At 42.2% G+C, this 13,475-nt stretch overlaps 1 protein-coding gene across 3 annotated transcripts in view; it reads left to right on the top strand.

The window, feature by feature from the left end:
• Positions 1-1,621: 1,621 nt before the first annotated feature.
• Rev1 (REV1 DNA directed polymerase) overlaps positions 1,622-13,475 on the top strand; it is a 73,612-nt gene continuing 61,758 nt past the window's right edge. The window contains exon 1 of one of the 3 annotated variants that reach the window (XM_085679541.2): positions 1,622-1,819. The gene's annotated coding sequence lies outside the window, so the exon portion shown is untranslated. The remainder of the gene's footprint in view (positions 1,820-13,475) is intronic. The other 2 variants (XM_085679539.2, XM_087898089.1) reach the window with 2 other exon arrangements.

Genomic DNA, 13,475 nt, shown 5'->3' with positions numbered 1-13,475 from the left:
GGTAATTGATGTGGGAGGGTCCAGCCCACTATGGGCGGTGCCACCCCCGGCAAGGGGGGTCTCAGTTATGTAAGAGAGGACATGCCCGCCATAAGGAGCAAGTCAAATAAGCAGGGCTCCTCCATGGTCTCTGCTTCATTTCCTACCTCCAGGTTCCTGTTCAGATTTCCCTTCATGGTGGACTGTGAGTTGTAAGAAATCAATCTTTTTTCTCCCCAAGTTGCTTTTGGTCATAATGTTTGTGACAGCAATAGAAAGCAAACTGAGACAGTGAGTTTATTTAGTTTTGCTTGAGAAAATACAGAAAAAGTCATCTTTGATTATGGAAGAGTAGGAACAAAACTGAAATTGAAATACAATGGCCCATTCCTTACAGCGTCCACAGGTTAATTTTGTTTCAAAAACCAAGTTTTGCCATTTTTTTTCTTAGTGAAATAACTGCCATGGAGAGACAATTAAAAAAATATTCATATGTCTCATTGTTTTGTTTTTCTCGTGTGGCATTTTAGTACACGACCTGCTGGTGTTGCAGCTAGGAACTCGATTTGAAAGAGAGATTAATTTTATTTGAATATCTCCTTTCTTTTCTGGGAATCGAACCTCAGGCTTGCAAAGTCAAGTTTCAAGACTGATTGTTTTCTAAGTGCTTGCAAAGTCTTTCCAGATGTCTAAGGTGGAGGAACAGAAAGTGTTGAACCTTGGCAAGGTTGGTTGGCTTCATGTTTGAGCATTCCCACAATAAAGACTATCAGAATAACCATACAGTCGTCATTGAACAGACACCGCAAAGGCGGGCTAAATGATCCTTATGAGACGATTGTTTTTTTGCTAGAAAATGGAATTGTTCAATGCGTGTTATGTGTACGTGGGTGTTTTTAACACGAAACGGAAAAGCGATTTTCTTCTGGTCCGTATGCTGCATATGGGAAAGGCTACTGGTCGCAGAGAAAGCCGGACTGGCCGTGGAAAGATGAGGTAGGGTCGTTTCTGGGCTCTGCCAGAGCTGCCTGTCAGCAAGCGACCCCGTGGCGCGGTGCGCATCCCCGCTCAACGGCGTGGGCCGCGGTTCTCCGCTCCGGGACGCAGCATGTGTCAGCCTGCGTGCGTCCTGGTGGCCGCTAGGTGGTGCTGCAAATCAATCGCTGGTGCGGTGCGGTACGGCGGCGCGTTCGGCGTCTCCATAACCCCGAGCGGCCGTAAACCGGGTTAGTCCCGGCCCCCGCGCCCTCGGCGGCTGGGGAGCCCGGGCGGGGCGGGGCGGGGCGGGGCTGCGCGTCGCTGCAGCGGCAGCAGGATTAGCCAGCTGGCCAGGGCGCCGCGACCCCGGCGGGAGGCGGCGGAGGCAGCGTGGTGATGCGGCAGGTCCCGGGCCGCCTTCCCCCCCCCGCCCAGTCCGCGACACAGTCACGTGCCGCCGAGGCGCTGCCCCCTGCGGGCGCCGGCGCGAAAGGAGGGCGGGGCCGGGGTCGCCTCGGGCCGGGCGCGAGCAGCGCGCGTGCGCCGCGCCCGGTGAGTGCGAGCGGATCCCGGGCAGCGGGCCGCGGCAGGGACGGGAGGGGAAAGCCGGCCGGGCGCGCGCAGTAGCTGGCTAGCGGGGCGGAGGGGGAGGGGCGGGAGCTGCTGCGACGGAGGCGCGAGGCGGGCGCCGTGACTGCGGGAGCGTGGGCCGTGGCGCGGTGCGGCTCGGCGACCGGCTGCCTTCCCCGACGTTTGTCCCGGCTGCGGCGAGGGCAGTGTGTGGCGGCGGCGGCGGCGGCTACCGCGAGAGGCCCGAAGAAGCGGCTGGGCCCGGGCATGGTGGCCTGGGGCGGCGCGGAAGGTGAGCGACCCCCGGGCCGGCGGGTGGGGGAGGGGCGCCGAGTCGCTGCCGCCTGCGCGGCCTGAGGCGCCGGGGACTGAGGCCCGGAGCCCGCGGCCCCGCTCCGAGGCCTGCTGCCCGTCGCGCCGCCCTTGCGCCTCGGGCCGCCGGGTTATGTAACGCGTGACCTCCCGTTCCCTCTCCGCCATGGCGCGGCCACCCCGGCGCTGCCTCCCGCGCTCCATCGCCAGGCGACCCCGGACGCCCACGGCCCTGCTTCCCGGTCCCGCCGCCGGCGCCGCAACTCACTCTTTGCTGCGCCGGCGCCTCGCCGGCCATTCATTCACTCGCGCGTTCGAGTGTTCGCTCCCCCAGCGATCGCAGAACGTGGCACGGGCACCCGGGCGCGGCGTCGCGGTCCTCCGGCGTGGGCTCACCGCTCGGCCCCGGTACCCCGGCTTCTCCCGCTCCCTTGCTGGCAGGCATGTCGGAGGCAGTGTTTTTCTCACTCCCCTTTTCCTTGTTATTTATCTGTCCTCATCGTTTTCAGGACACCTGTCCCAAGTGTGTTCCCCCAGGCGCTCCCTACACCCTTGGATGTACCGTTAAAATAACAGCCGAGGGGTCGATGGAGAGGGCCACTTGCCTGTGTTTGGAGGCTCTTCCTTTCCTGTCCCCGGTTTGGAAAGCGCCGACCTATCTATAACAGCGTTCCTTAATTGTTTAAGAAACATGACAGGTGATACAATCTAATTAGAATTTTACTCCAGTTTTTTTCTCGGGCCATGCATAGAGTCGAAATGGCATATAGATAGAGATAGAAACACATCATGAAAAGGATTTGTAACGTAAGTGCTGTTAACAACTCTTAAATATCTGACTGGTCTCTGGCTTCTCTAGTCTTCCAAGCACACCAGTTCCTCCTTTAGGTAGAGTGAGACCTGCTGTGACCTTGTTCCTGTGGAGTGCACATTAGCTCAGCCTAACGATGCCCTCCCTGGGCTTTAAAAACGTAGGAGTCTGCTTTCTCACGTTGGCAGGGCTTTGCCCAGGCAAATGCTTCTAGAATGCCCCTCCCTCCCTTCCACTAGTACCTGTGCTGGGAGCTTACCTTAAGCTCTCCATCCAGCAGGGCAGTATAAAAACGCACTTCGTTACCTGCCTAGGCTAGTTATTTGCCATTTTTCTTGAATTACTGTGATTTCTTGTTTGTGTCTTTTAGGTCCTTTGAGGTCAGTCGGTACCAATTCATGTATCTTGTCATGAAACTCGACTCCTTTTTGTGGTGAATAATGCTTGTCTGTCACTTTATAATATGGGAATCATTTTTAGGATTGAGTTCTACGTCGTCTCAAGTAGAAAAATAATAGTTTTCAAAGTTAATTTGCTTTTTAACCCCTTTGAAAACTAAGATTCTAAATAAGAAAAAGATCTCTCAGCAACCAGTCACTGTTAGTAAGTTCCAGTGACTACATACTGCCTTTACTGAAGTTATACTTACATTCTTTAATGGCTTCTGAAATGGAAAAAAAGCATTTAGATAGGGGTTTGGAGTTTTGTCTCTGCCCATTGTATGACCTTGGGCAAGTTTTTCACTCCAAGTTTGAAGGTATTATTTTCCAGCTTGGGTATCTGACTCTTAAGTTAGTTCTTAAATGAAAGGCCTTTATTGAGACTATGTGTACTCGGTGTTTGCTGTGGTGCGCTCTTTACAGTGCACCATTGCAGGGCCAGCTATGCTAGCGAGAAGAAAACTAACCTGTTGTCTACCAGTGAGCGGATTCTGAAGGTTGTTGGTGTGATTCTTTTTGCTTTGTTAGAATGTAAGGGATTGTAAATCAGAAAAGCCAGGCTTGCTGGCACACACCTTTAATCCCAGCACTACTAGGGAGACAGAGACGGATCTCTTGAGAATTTGGGGTCAATCTTGTCTACATAGTGAGGTTCAGACCAGTTAGGGGCAGCATAGTGAGGTTCCACCTCAAACAGAAACCAAAATAAATCACAGGGCAGGTTAAACAAAATAATTGAAAAATGAAAAAAAAAGACCCACTGTATATTTTTCTTTTACAAGAAATAATGGCTCCAACTGAAACATTAATGTGAATATTAATGGATGTTTTACAAATTTACTTTTTGAACACAATATGAGAGTATGATAATTCAAGTCTTTAGGGACAAGTCGCAGATTCTTCTAGTGTCTCATCTACTTGTAAACCGCACAGAGATTCAAGCCTTAGTGTGAGTGTTGCTCTCCTCGGATTGTGGGATTGGTGCTGGCGTTCTTATTTCGCTTGTTCCTCACATAAGAATCAGAATGATCTTCTGAAAAAGAACTTGGATTGATCTTTTCTTGCTTAAAATCCTCCAAAAGCTCTGGGTTACATACAGAATTGAATCTAAGTTCCTTATGCCCACCTTCAGGCCACCAAATGATTTGGCAGCTGCCAGCTTAACCTTAGCCTTACCCCATCCATGACTCTTCACGACTTGGCCTCAGGATGCTGCCTATGTAGTTAACTGGACACCTCTTTTGGGGGCTGTCAGTTGTCTCTTTACTTCAGGGGACCTTCTCCTCGTCCCTGAAATAGAAGCAAGTCTCTCTCTTCCTGTTGTTTGACTATTTTGTTTGTTTTTTAAATTGTTTTATTTTTGATTTTGTTCTTTTTCTCCATTGTAGTTTATCATATACATTTTTCACTTGTTAGTTTTTTCTTTAGACTTGCTGACTCTTTGTAACCACAAGTTAGAGATCTTACTAGATTCGTCATTTTATCGCCAGTGTTTAGAACTGTGCCTAGTACCTAACAAACTCTTAGTTAAAGTTGTTGAATGAATGCTGTAGTTGATTTGAATGTTTGACAACTTCAGTCAAGATCCTGCCTTCTACCATTACTGATTGACCCTGGACAGGTTAGTGACTTCAGGTGCCTCATTTTAATCATCTGCATATGATGACTGTAGTATCACGTACCTTACAGTGTTAGTGAGTAATTGAGTTAGTGCGTGTAAAGTACAATCGTCTGAATTTTCTGCACTTTGTACGGAGACCAGATGTCTATGCCCAGTGTCTTCCAGTTGCTCTCTGTCTTAGCTTCTGAACCTGGGGCTTGCTTGCCATTTTGACTAGACTGGCTGGCTCCTAGGGTCTGTCTGTATCACCCCAAAGCACCAGAGTTAAAAATGTGCACCGCAGCGCCCATCCTTAGTCACGTTTTTGCATGGCTAAGGGTCTGAACTCAGGTCTTCATGATTGCAGACTTTCTCCCCAGCCTTGAAAAATACAAAACCTTTACAATTTTTACTGACATTATTTTTTATTGTTGGCATGAGATAAACTTGAATTAGTTTTTATATTTTTTGAATGAAGTTTTTTGGCTGCCAGAATTTGACTTTTTAAATAGTTTCTCTGCAGGTCTAGAATAAGATAAAATAAATAAATAAACTGCTGAGAATGGGTGGTCGCTGCTTAGTCTTACTATGTATGTCAGGTGTTTTATTTTCCAATCTGAAGAAGATGGCTAAGAGTGATTATCCCAACAGCCACCCATCAGAGTGGTTTTCATAGGTTTTGCTTTGAGGTTCATTCTACTGGAAATGATTGTGGCAATGAAACATCTTGCTAGGTAGGGACTTCTTGTCTTCTGACAGGAAAGTCTGTAAGATCTCATGGAAGTCTGATTTTTGTAGTATTTAGGAAAGAGAGTGTTTTATCATCTTTCGTGTGATAGCTTTCTGCCATCTTTCACACGGAGTTTTCCCTACGTGATGTATTTAGATTCTTAAATTAGAGCTTAAAGCAGTCTAGTAACATTCTACATGCCTGCCTTTGACTTTTTTTTCTTTAAATGTGTTGGTTTTTTTCTTTAGTGTTTAGAGAAATAAATAAGATCATGGCTTTGTAATAATAGATACTTGAGCTAATGCATGTTGAGTTATTTTTCTAAACTTAAGATTCTGCCTATGACAATTACACTTGTATAATACAATTGTTTTCACTTAGCATTTATTCTTAGCAAAATGGCTTTTTGTAGTTTGTATCTCATCTCAACTATAAGTCATAGGATTCTAAGCTTTGTGGCTGAAACTTAAAAGAATATTAAATACTACTTGTCTGTTTAGCACTTATTCTAAAATTTATTAATTGGTAAATTATTGAATATGGACTATGTTCCAGGACTCTTTACTAAGTGGTTTCTCATTTAATATTCAAAAGTACCATATAAAGTAGGCTCAGTTATAAAGAAACAGATTTGCAGAGATGATATTACTTGGCTGGGTCTCATGATACAAAAGAAACCAGGATTTGTACCTACTTCCTAATTCATGACCCAGGGTCCTAACTCTTTTGTGAGCTACGTTTAAAAAGGACAAAGGTTTGTAATTTTTTTTTTGTCATCTATTTTGTAAGTTTATGTTCCTCCGAATTACTGGGTTTTTTTTTATTCATTATTTCTACCTAATGAGAGGGTGTCTATTTGAGATTGTAGTTACAGGTATCTGCAGGATGCTTGGATTTGGACAACAGGCCTCATGATTGCACAACAAGTCCTTTTAACCACAGAGCATCTCTCTAGCCCCCAGAACTGTAGTTTATAAGTACAGATTTAAACGTGGACATTAAGGGAGGGGAAACACACAGTCATAATAGGCATGAGGGAGATGTCGAGAGAGGGCGGGCAAACATGCAAGTGAGCTTGGTAAACATAAGACAGAAGTTAGTCTAGGCCTCTTAAGAGAGAGTGTCAGCATTAAATGTTTTAACAGTTATATGGATGATATAATTTTGTGGCTTTTAAAGTTGCATTCCTTTGAAAATTGTAGTCTTAGAAAATTAGCACTTTCTTAGAAAATAGGAAGTAGTTAAAAATTTTGTCATAAAATGCTGTTAAATTTAATGCTTTCTTATCTGTCCAGGTAGAGATGATTTAATAAACCTTTTATTTTTTAAAATTACGTTCACTTAGTTTGTGTGCATGTGTCTATATATGTGAGTGACATATAAGAAGTCAGAGGACAATTTGTGGGGGAATTGGTCCTCCTACCACGTGGGTTCTGGTGTTTGAATGTACAGCAGACTTGGATCCTCCCACTGAGCTGTCTCCCTTCTTCCATCTTTAAAAATTTACATCTATTTGTGTGTTTGGGGGCTTGTATGTGTGGAGGTCAGAGGACAGCTGGTAGGAGTCAGGTTTCTCCTGTGTAGGTCCCACGTATTGAACTCATTTCATCAGACTTGGCTGCAAGAACCATGGTCCACTAGGCTGTCTCACTGGTTCATGGAAATCCTTTTTAAAGCCAGTTTGGCTCCATGGCTCTCTATATGTGCTTGCATCTGTGGAAGGTAGAGGACAACGTTGAGTGTTTTTCTTCAGGTACTATCCACCGTTTTTATAAAACGGGTGTTCACTGGATTGGAATTGGACAAATAGGCTAGGCTGGCTGACTAGGGAGGACATGGAACCCTCTGCCCTCTCCAACACAGGTGGGTGCCACCAAGCCAGGTTTTATTATTGTTATTTAAATGTGGGTTCTGGTGTTTGAACTGAAGTTTACCATCTGACCCTGTGACTTTCCATGTGAGCAGGGGTGGACAAAAACTCTGATATTAGAAAATAAACCAGAATGTTGCTTTTTGATCACACTGAAGGTTCAGGGGGAACTTCTAGAAGGTTTAGTCATAAGACAGTGGTTGTATATTTTCTAAACTCCATCTTTCTTACCTCTGAGATTACTAAGAATTTTTTATCGTTTAGGCACCAGACTGAATTAGGGAGTTGAGATTTTGATTTTGATTCTTTGGGCTCAGGATCTTTCTGTCATGCTGGGAATTAAATTTAATATTAAGCAGACTGGTAGGCAACTGCCCTCCCACTGATCTACATCTTAGTAAATCATTAATTGCTTGTGCAACCTTGGGGAAAGGTCCTCTGAAACTTTCAAGTTTCAGCTTTACTTCCCGAGTTTCAAGGGCCTCTTCTCTCTCCAAAAGGGACTGTTTCAGCTCAGGAAATTGCTATCCCCGCCTCCTGTAATCTGAAAGGATTGCTGTCTATTGAGGATTATAACATTTCTATTGATGCAGTAGAATCTAAAACGTGGGATGATGTTCATTTCAGTCAATTTTTAAAAAAACCTTTTTTCTTTTCTTTTTTTTTTTTTTTCAATTTTATGTGCATTGGTGTTTTTGCTATAGGTGCCGGGTCCTTTGAAACTGGATGGTGATAGGAATTGAACCTGGAACCTCTGGAAGAGCAGTCAGTGCTCTTAACCTCTGAGCAGTCTCTCCAGCCCCTCAGTCAAGTGTTTTATTTACATAGTTTCTATTGTAAGTTGTGCTTATAGATACTTTTTGTTTTTAAAAAGCCCAGTTGTCTGAAAATACTGATATTTGGAATTCCTTTGAATCACATTTTTTGATCTAGGTAGTTTACTGCTGCTGAGTGAAAAAACAGTGAGGTTTTTTTTGTGTGTGTGTGTGATTGAGATGGATGTGTTGTTAATCTGTTTGTTAGACTTAGAAAATGTTGTGAAGATTGCCATTTGGAATTTTTGTACGTAGGAGGGAGTACTGACACTGACACGTTCACTAATATTCTTCTGCGTGTCCTTTATGCCCTATGGGGAATCTAATTCTAATTGTCATTCAGAGACCTTTTTAAAATCTCTGGTATAGTACACTGTGACTGTTGTGGTAGATACCTTATTATTCTAGTACTTGGGAGGTACAGGCAGGAGAATGACGATCAAGGTCATTCTAAACTACCTAGTGAATTTGAGGCCCCTGTCTGGGCTACATGACAACCAATCTCAAAGCCAAAAAAACTCCAAAACAAACGTCGTGTACTAAACTTAAATTGAATTATACTTTCAGTATCTTGAAGAATGTAGTGGTTTTCTTTCTAAATATGGGAACTCACAGCATGATGGCAAGGGAAGAGTCTAGAAGTTTTGACAATTTAAATTTTCTTTTTGTGTTCATTTGCAATTACATTGAATTTAAAGATTAGTGAGAAAAGAGACTTGCAGAAAGTGGAACAGATAAGAAAGTATACACACACACACACACACATATATATATACTTGTGTATGTACATAGATAGACTTGGTGTGTATGTGTAGGTATGTATGTTTGTATGGTTGTGTACATGTGAAGGCTAGAGGTCAGTGTTTGTTGTCCTCCTCAGCTACCTTAATTTTTGAAATAGGCACTTGCGCTGAACCTGTAGCTCATCATTCAGCTAGCCTAGGCTGGCCAGACACCCAGTGAGCTCCAGAGATTCACTTCACAGCTCTGGGATTAAAGGTACCTGCTATCATGGCTTTTCTATGTGGGTACTGGTGACCCCAGCTCAGGGCATCGTGCTTGAAGGACAGTCATTTTACTGCTGACCCATCTCCCTAATAACAAGGTAGAGAATATTTTTGAACTTCACTTGTTCCATGGGATTTATTTTTAGTTGCATATCATTGGTGTTCATTTACCTTGTGAGGTTTAGAAAGATAGTAAAATGTGTAGATGGAATACACAAGATGAAGATTTCTGTGAACATTCTGTATTTCCTTAAAGTAAAATTAAGCTTCTAAGGTTAATACTCAAAGCTTTCTGTGACATTCCTCAGCTATCTCTGTTCATCTACTACATCTAGAATGTTGCCTTAGCTCTGTATTTTTTTTTGTAGTTTTAAGAATTTTTTTTCTTTCTAACATCATTGTTTCCTCTCTCCTTCCCTGTTCCCTTCTACCTTTAAAAGCACATTCATTATTTTGTTATTCCCCAAAGCTTATATCTCCTTTTACATGTTATTTTGTCGGTTTTCTTCTACAACTTGAGTTTTATTGCTTTCTCTGTGCTTGATTGCATTCTGTCAGTGTCTAATGTAGGATCTAGTATTATGTTTTATGTAAGTCTTTTATCTTTGATAAACCTTTCATTATGGTTTATACTTACTTACCTGGAAAACAGCAAATGACAGTGAGTATGAAGGAGACTGTTAATCTGATCTGGATTTGAAGGGAGGAGGAGTGAGAGACTGTCACCTGTAATACACAGAATTTTTCCAGCCTGGGCACTGGCTGTGCCAGCATTTTCTCTTTTCCTCATACACTCTTTACCTGAGCTCCTGCCCTAGTCTCTAACTCCACTTCCCCACTGCATACACTTTAAATATCAGCAGAATCAGTCCATGACCAACAGTTTCTAAATTACCTGGGAACTTTTAAAAATATAAATTCCCAGCCCTACCCAACCAAACACCTGTAGTTTCTGAATCCCAACCATTTAAGTTGGAATTTAGTGGTCTCTTTTGTTTCCTAGGCCTGCTTTATGATTTTGATGCTTGGGTATGAGAACTACTGCTCCAATCACCTTGTTTGATATTACTTCTGTTCCTCACCTGTTTTGTCTCTATCATTAGACTTTCATATGACCTTTGAAATCCTGTGGTTTCAAAGTTTACTATGATTTACTGCAACCTTGAAGTTTCCTACAGATAATTCTTTGATGCTCTTCCATGGTTAGTGGTATTTTACTCCTTTGGATTCTTTGTCTTGCTCTGTTGCCCACTCAAGCTTAGCTGTAAGGACCACAGTTTTGAAACTGTGCTATTTCACAAGTGCATTAATTAAGCAGTTTTCTTTAAGAATATAGGACATTTGATTCCCCCAATACTAGGGAGGGTAAAATGAATATGACAGATTTTGCCTATGTTCTGTTCATATCTTACTACCCAGAGCTTAGTAGCATGCATACTCTTGACTTTAGGAAATGTAATTTACAGTTGCCAACTGTATCCCATTAAAGATGTAGGAAACATGAAAGGAAGATTGAAAATTAGAAAATAATGCCTTTTTAATTTTATTTATTTATTTATTTAGTCTAGATAACCTTGTTTTTTGGTCGGGTGGGTTGTCTTCATTTCTAATGCCAACTGCGTGTTTGGGAATTGTCTGCACTACTCTGGTTCAGTAAGTCTCTGGATGAGCTCAGAGAACACATGAAAACTCTAGAGCTTGGATTTGTTGTAGTGAAAGATACAGATGAAAATTAGCCAAGGGAAGAATTGCAGGGGGCACATAGAAGAGCTCCATAGGATTTTGTTTATTTTTTCTGGGTAGAGTTATGACAGTGATATGCAGGACTAAAGGAAACTCATGAAGCTTTATTATCCAGAGTATTTATTGGAATTTGAACACTTGAGATAGAATAACTCCTGGTGTGATTGACCTTTATTTTCCAGCCCTTCAGGAGGTTGAAAATACAGGGCCCAAAGTTACTACCACAGACCAGATTATTAAACTGTTTGAAGTCCCTCTGCCCAAAATGATGGTTTAATAGCAAATCCCAAGGATATGTAGAACATGTTCAAGAACTAAGACCCCTCTGGGTAAAGTTAGTTGTTAATGTGTAGCCATGTTATGGACAGGAACATCTCTTAATTTTTGAAAGCATAGAAAAGGTTTCATAATATGCTTATTTATGTCTTAAAAGTTTTTTTGTTGTTTTTCTCTATACATTAGAATGGTATATCAGTTAATGGAGTTTTAAAATTAGTTTTATTTGTATGGATGTTTTGCCTACATGTATGTCTCTACTGCATGTATCACTGATGCCTGTGGAAGCCAGAAGAGGGCATCTGATCCGCTAGAACTGTAGTTACAGATGGTTGTGAGCCTCCATATAATTGCTGGGAATTGAACCTTTGCCCTCTAAAACAACACTCAGTATTCTAAGCCGTGGACCTCCTGGGCCATTTCTCCAGCCCTGTGAAGGCTTTATTTGCTTGTTTGTTTGATATTTTAAATAAGCAAGTATATAAAATGGTAGTTTAAACACTGCAGAAGACTATAGAATTGGTCCAGTCAACTCTGTCCATATTAAAGGACTAAGATTTAGCTGACTGATTTTAAGATCAGTGACTCAGGACCAAGTTGGTATTGTCTTTGTGTTTCTACTTTTCATACATATGGACTAGTTGGAGTTAGTCTGGGCAGGCCTTATATTTAGGGCCTGTTTTCTTTCTTAGTCCTATTAAAAATATGACTACTAATGTGTCTACCACAAATAGGTACTAAATTTCCTGGTAGAAAAGCGTCTGTTTTTTCCTTAAAAAAAAAAAAAGTTATACTTAATTTGTGTGTGTGTTGTATGGAGCTTAGAGAACAAACAACCTGTGGAAGTAAGTTTGATCTCTCCCTCTGCAGCAGTGGCTCAGCCTTCATGCTGTGGCCCTTTAGTGCAGTCCTCATGTTGTGGTGACTCCCCACAATAAAATTTTTCTTGTTGCTACTTCATAACTGTCATTTTGGTACTGTTATGAGTCATAATGTAAATATCTGTGTTTTCTGATGGTCTTAGGTGACCCCTGTGAAAGGGTTCTTTAACTTCCCCCAAGTGGGTAGGACTCAGGTTATCAGACTAGACATGTTTACTCGCTGAACCATCTCTCTGTTCCCTAAGTATCCATTTTTATTGTGTTGTACTAAACTAGTTTAATTCGGTAGAAGTGGTCCTCTATAGCAATTCATGTTAATATCTTTGTTAGTTTCTCCTTTGAAAATATGGGGACAGTAATTTTTAAGAAAATAAAACTGTGCTATCGAGGTTTGCATGTTCCAGGGTAGGGATGTGTGAGGATTAGAAATATTAAGCAGGAGGAACGGAGATAATGAAAGAAAAGGAACAGAGACACAGAATAGAACTGGGAGGGAATCCAGTGAATACTGAATTCACCTATGTTTATTTTCCATATGCTTATATACTCCAAATCCAGAAGGGGGAAAGGAGGCAAAAGACTGATTCACCTTGACATAAAGGACAAACAGAGCAATTACCTACTTCAGTACCTGAAACATCGAGCAACTATGTCCTGAGTTGAGCATTCTGTTGTTGAGGCAGGGCATTCGTGGACCACACCTTAGACTAAGTATCCTGTAGGCAGTCAATCCCTGGATCAACTCCCTTGTCAGAGGTGTCCTTGAAGGAGCTTGAATTCTCTGACCTTTGGTCAAGGTGAACAGACCCATTTCTGTTGGCTCCCTTACTGAGCAAGGTATCACACCTTTAATCCAGCATTTAGGAAGCAGAGGCCAGTGGATCTCTTGAGTTTTAAGGCATCTTTATTACATGGGAATTTTCCAAGTCAGTGAGATCTAAAAACAAAAGTATGATTTTATATCATAAACTATCAGTTAACTTCGTCAGTATTCTAGCTTCTCTATCTTAGAAGGCAGTAAATAGTACTTGACCTGTGTATTCTGTAGATATATTGTAAAGATCAGTTGTAGATAGAGAATCCCGCCTTAGAAAAAGGTATTGAAATAAAATATAGTTGGTGTAAAGAACTTAAATGCTAATAAGTTAAGAAATACTGAAAAGAAGAAACTACAAAGTTTTAATTTTTTTATAAGGTAGAAACATGGATAATTTGCTCTGCTTCTCGCTGTTAACTATTTTTATAATTTTTATTACAAAGTATGCTTTAATACAAATAAAAGAGGGGAAGTTGTTTTTAATAAGAAATACATAGGACTGAATATTTTGTCAACATGATAGTGTACTGCACTAACACCAGACACTAATGGGAGGAGCCTAACAATGCTCCAAATGTTGTAGGGAGGCTGCTTGTTCGTTTCCCACTGCTCAGCCCCAAAATAAACAGAAACCATATTATTTGCA

Source organism: Myodes glareolus, chromosome 18, assembly GCF_982192425.1.
Source record: "Myodes glareolus chromosome 18, mMyoGla1.1, whole genome shotgun sequence".
Taxonomy (NCBI): domain Eukaryota; kingdom Metazoa; phylum Chordata; class Mammalia; order Rodentia; family Cricetidae; genus Myodes; species Myodes glareolus.
This window is presented reverse-complemented; position numbering and strand designations above follow the sequence as displayed.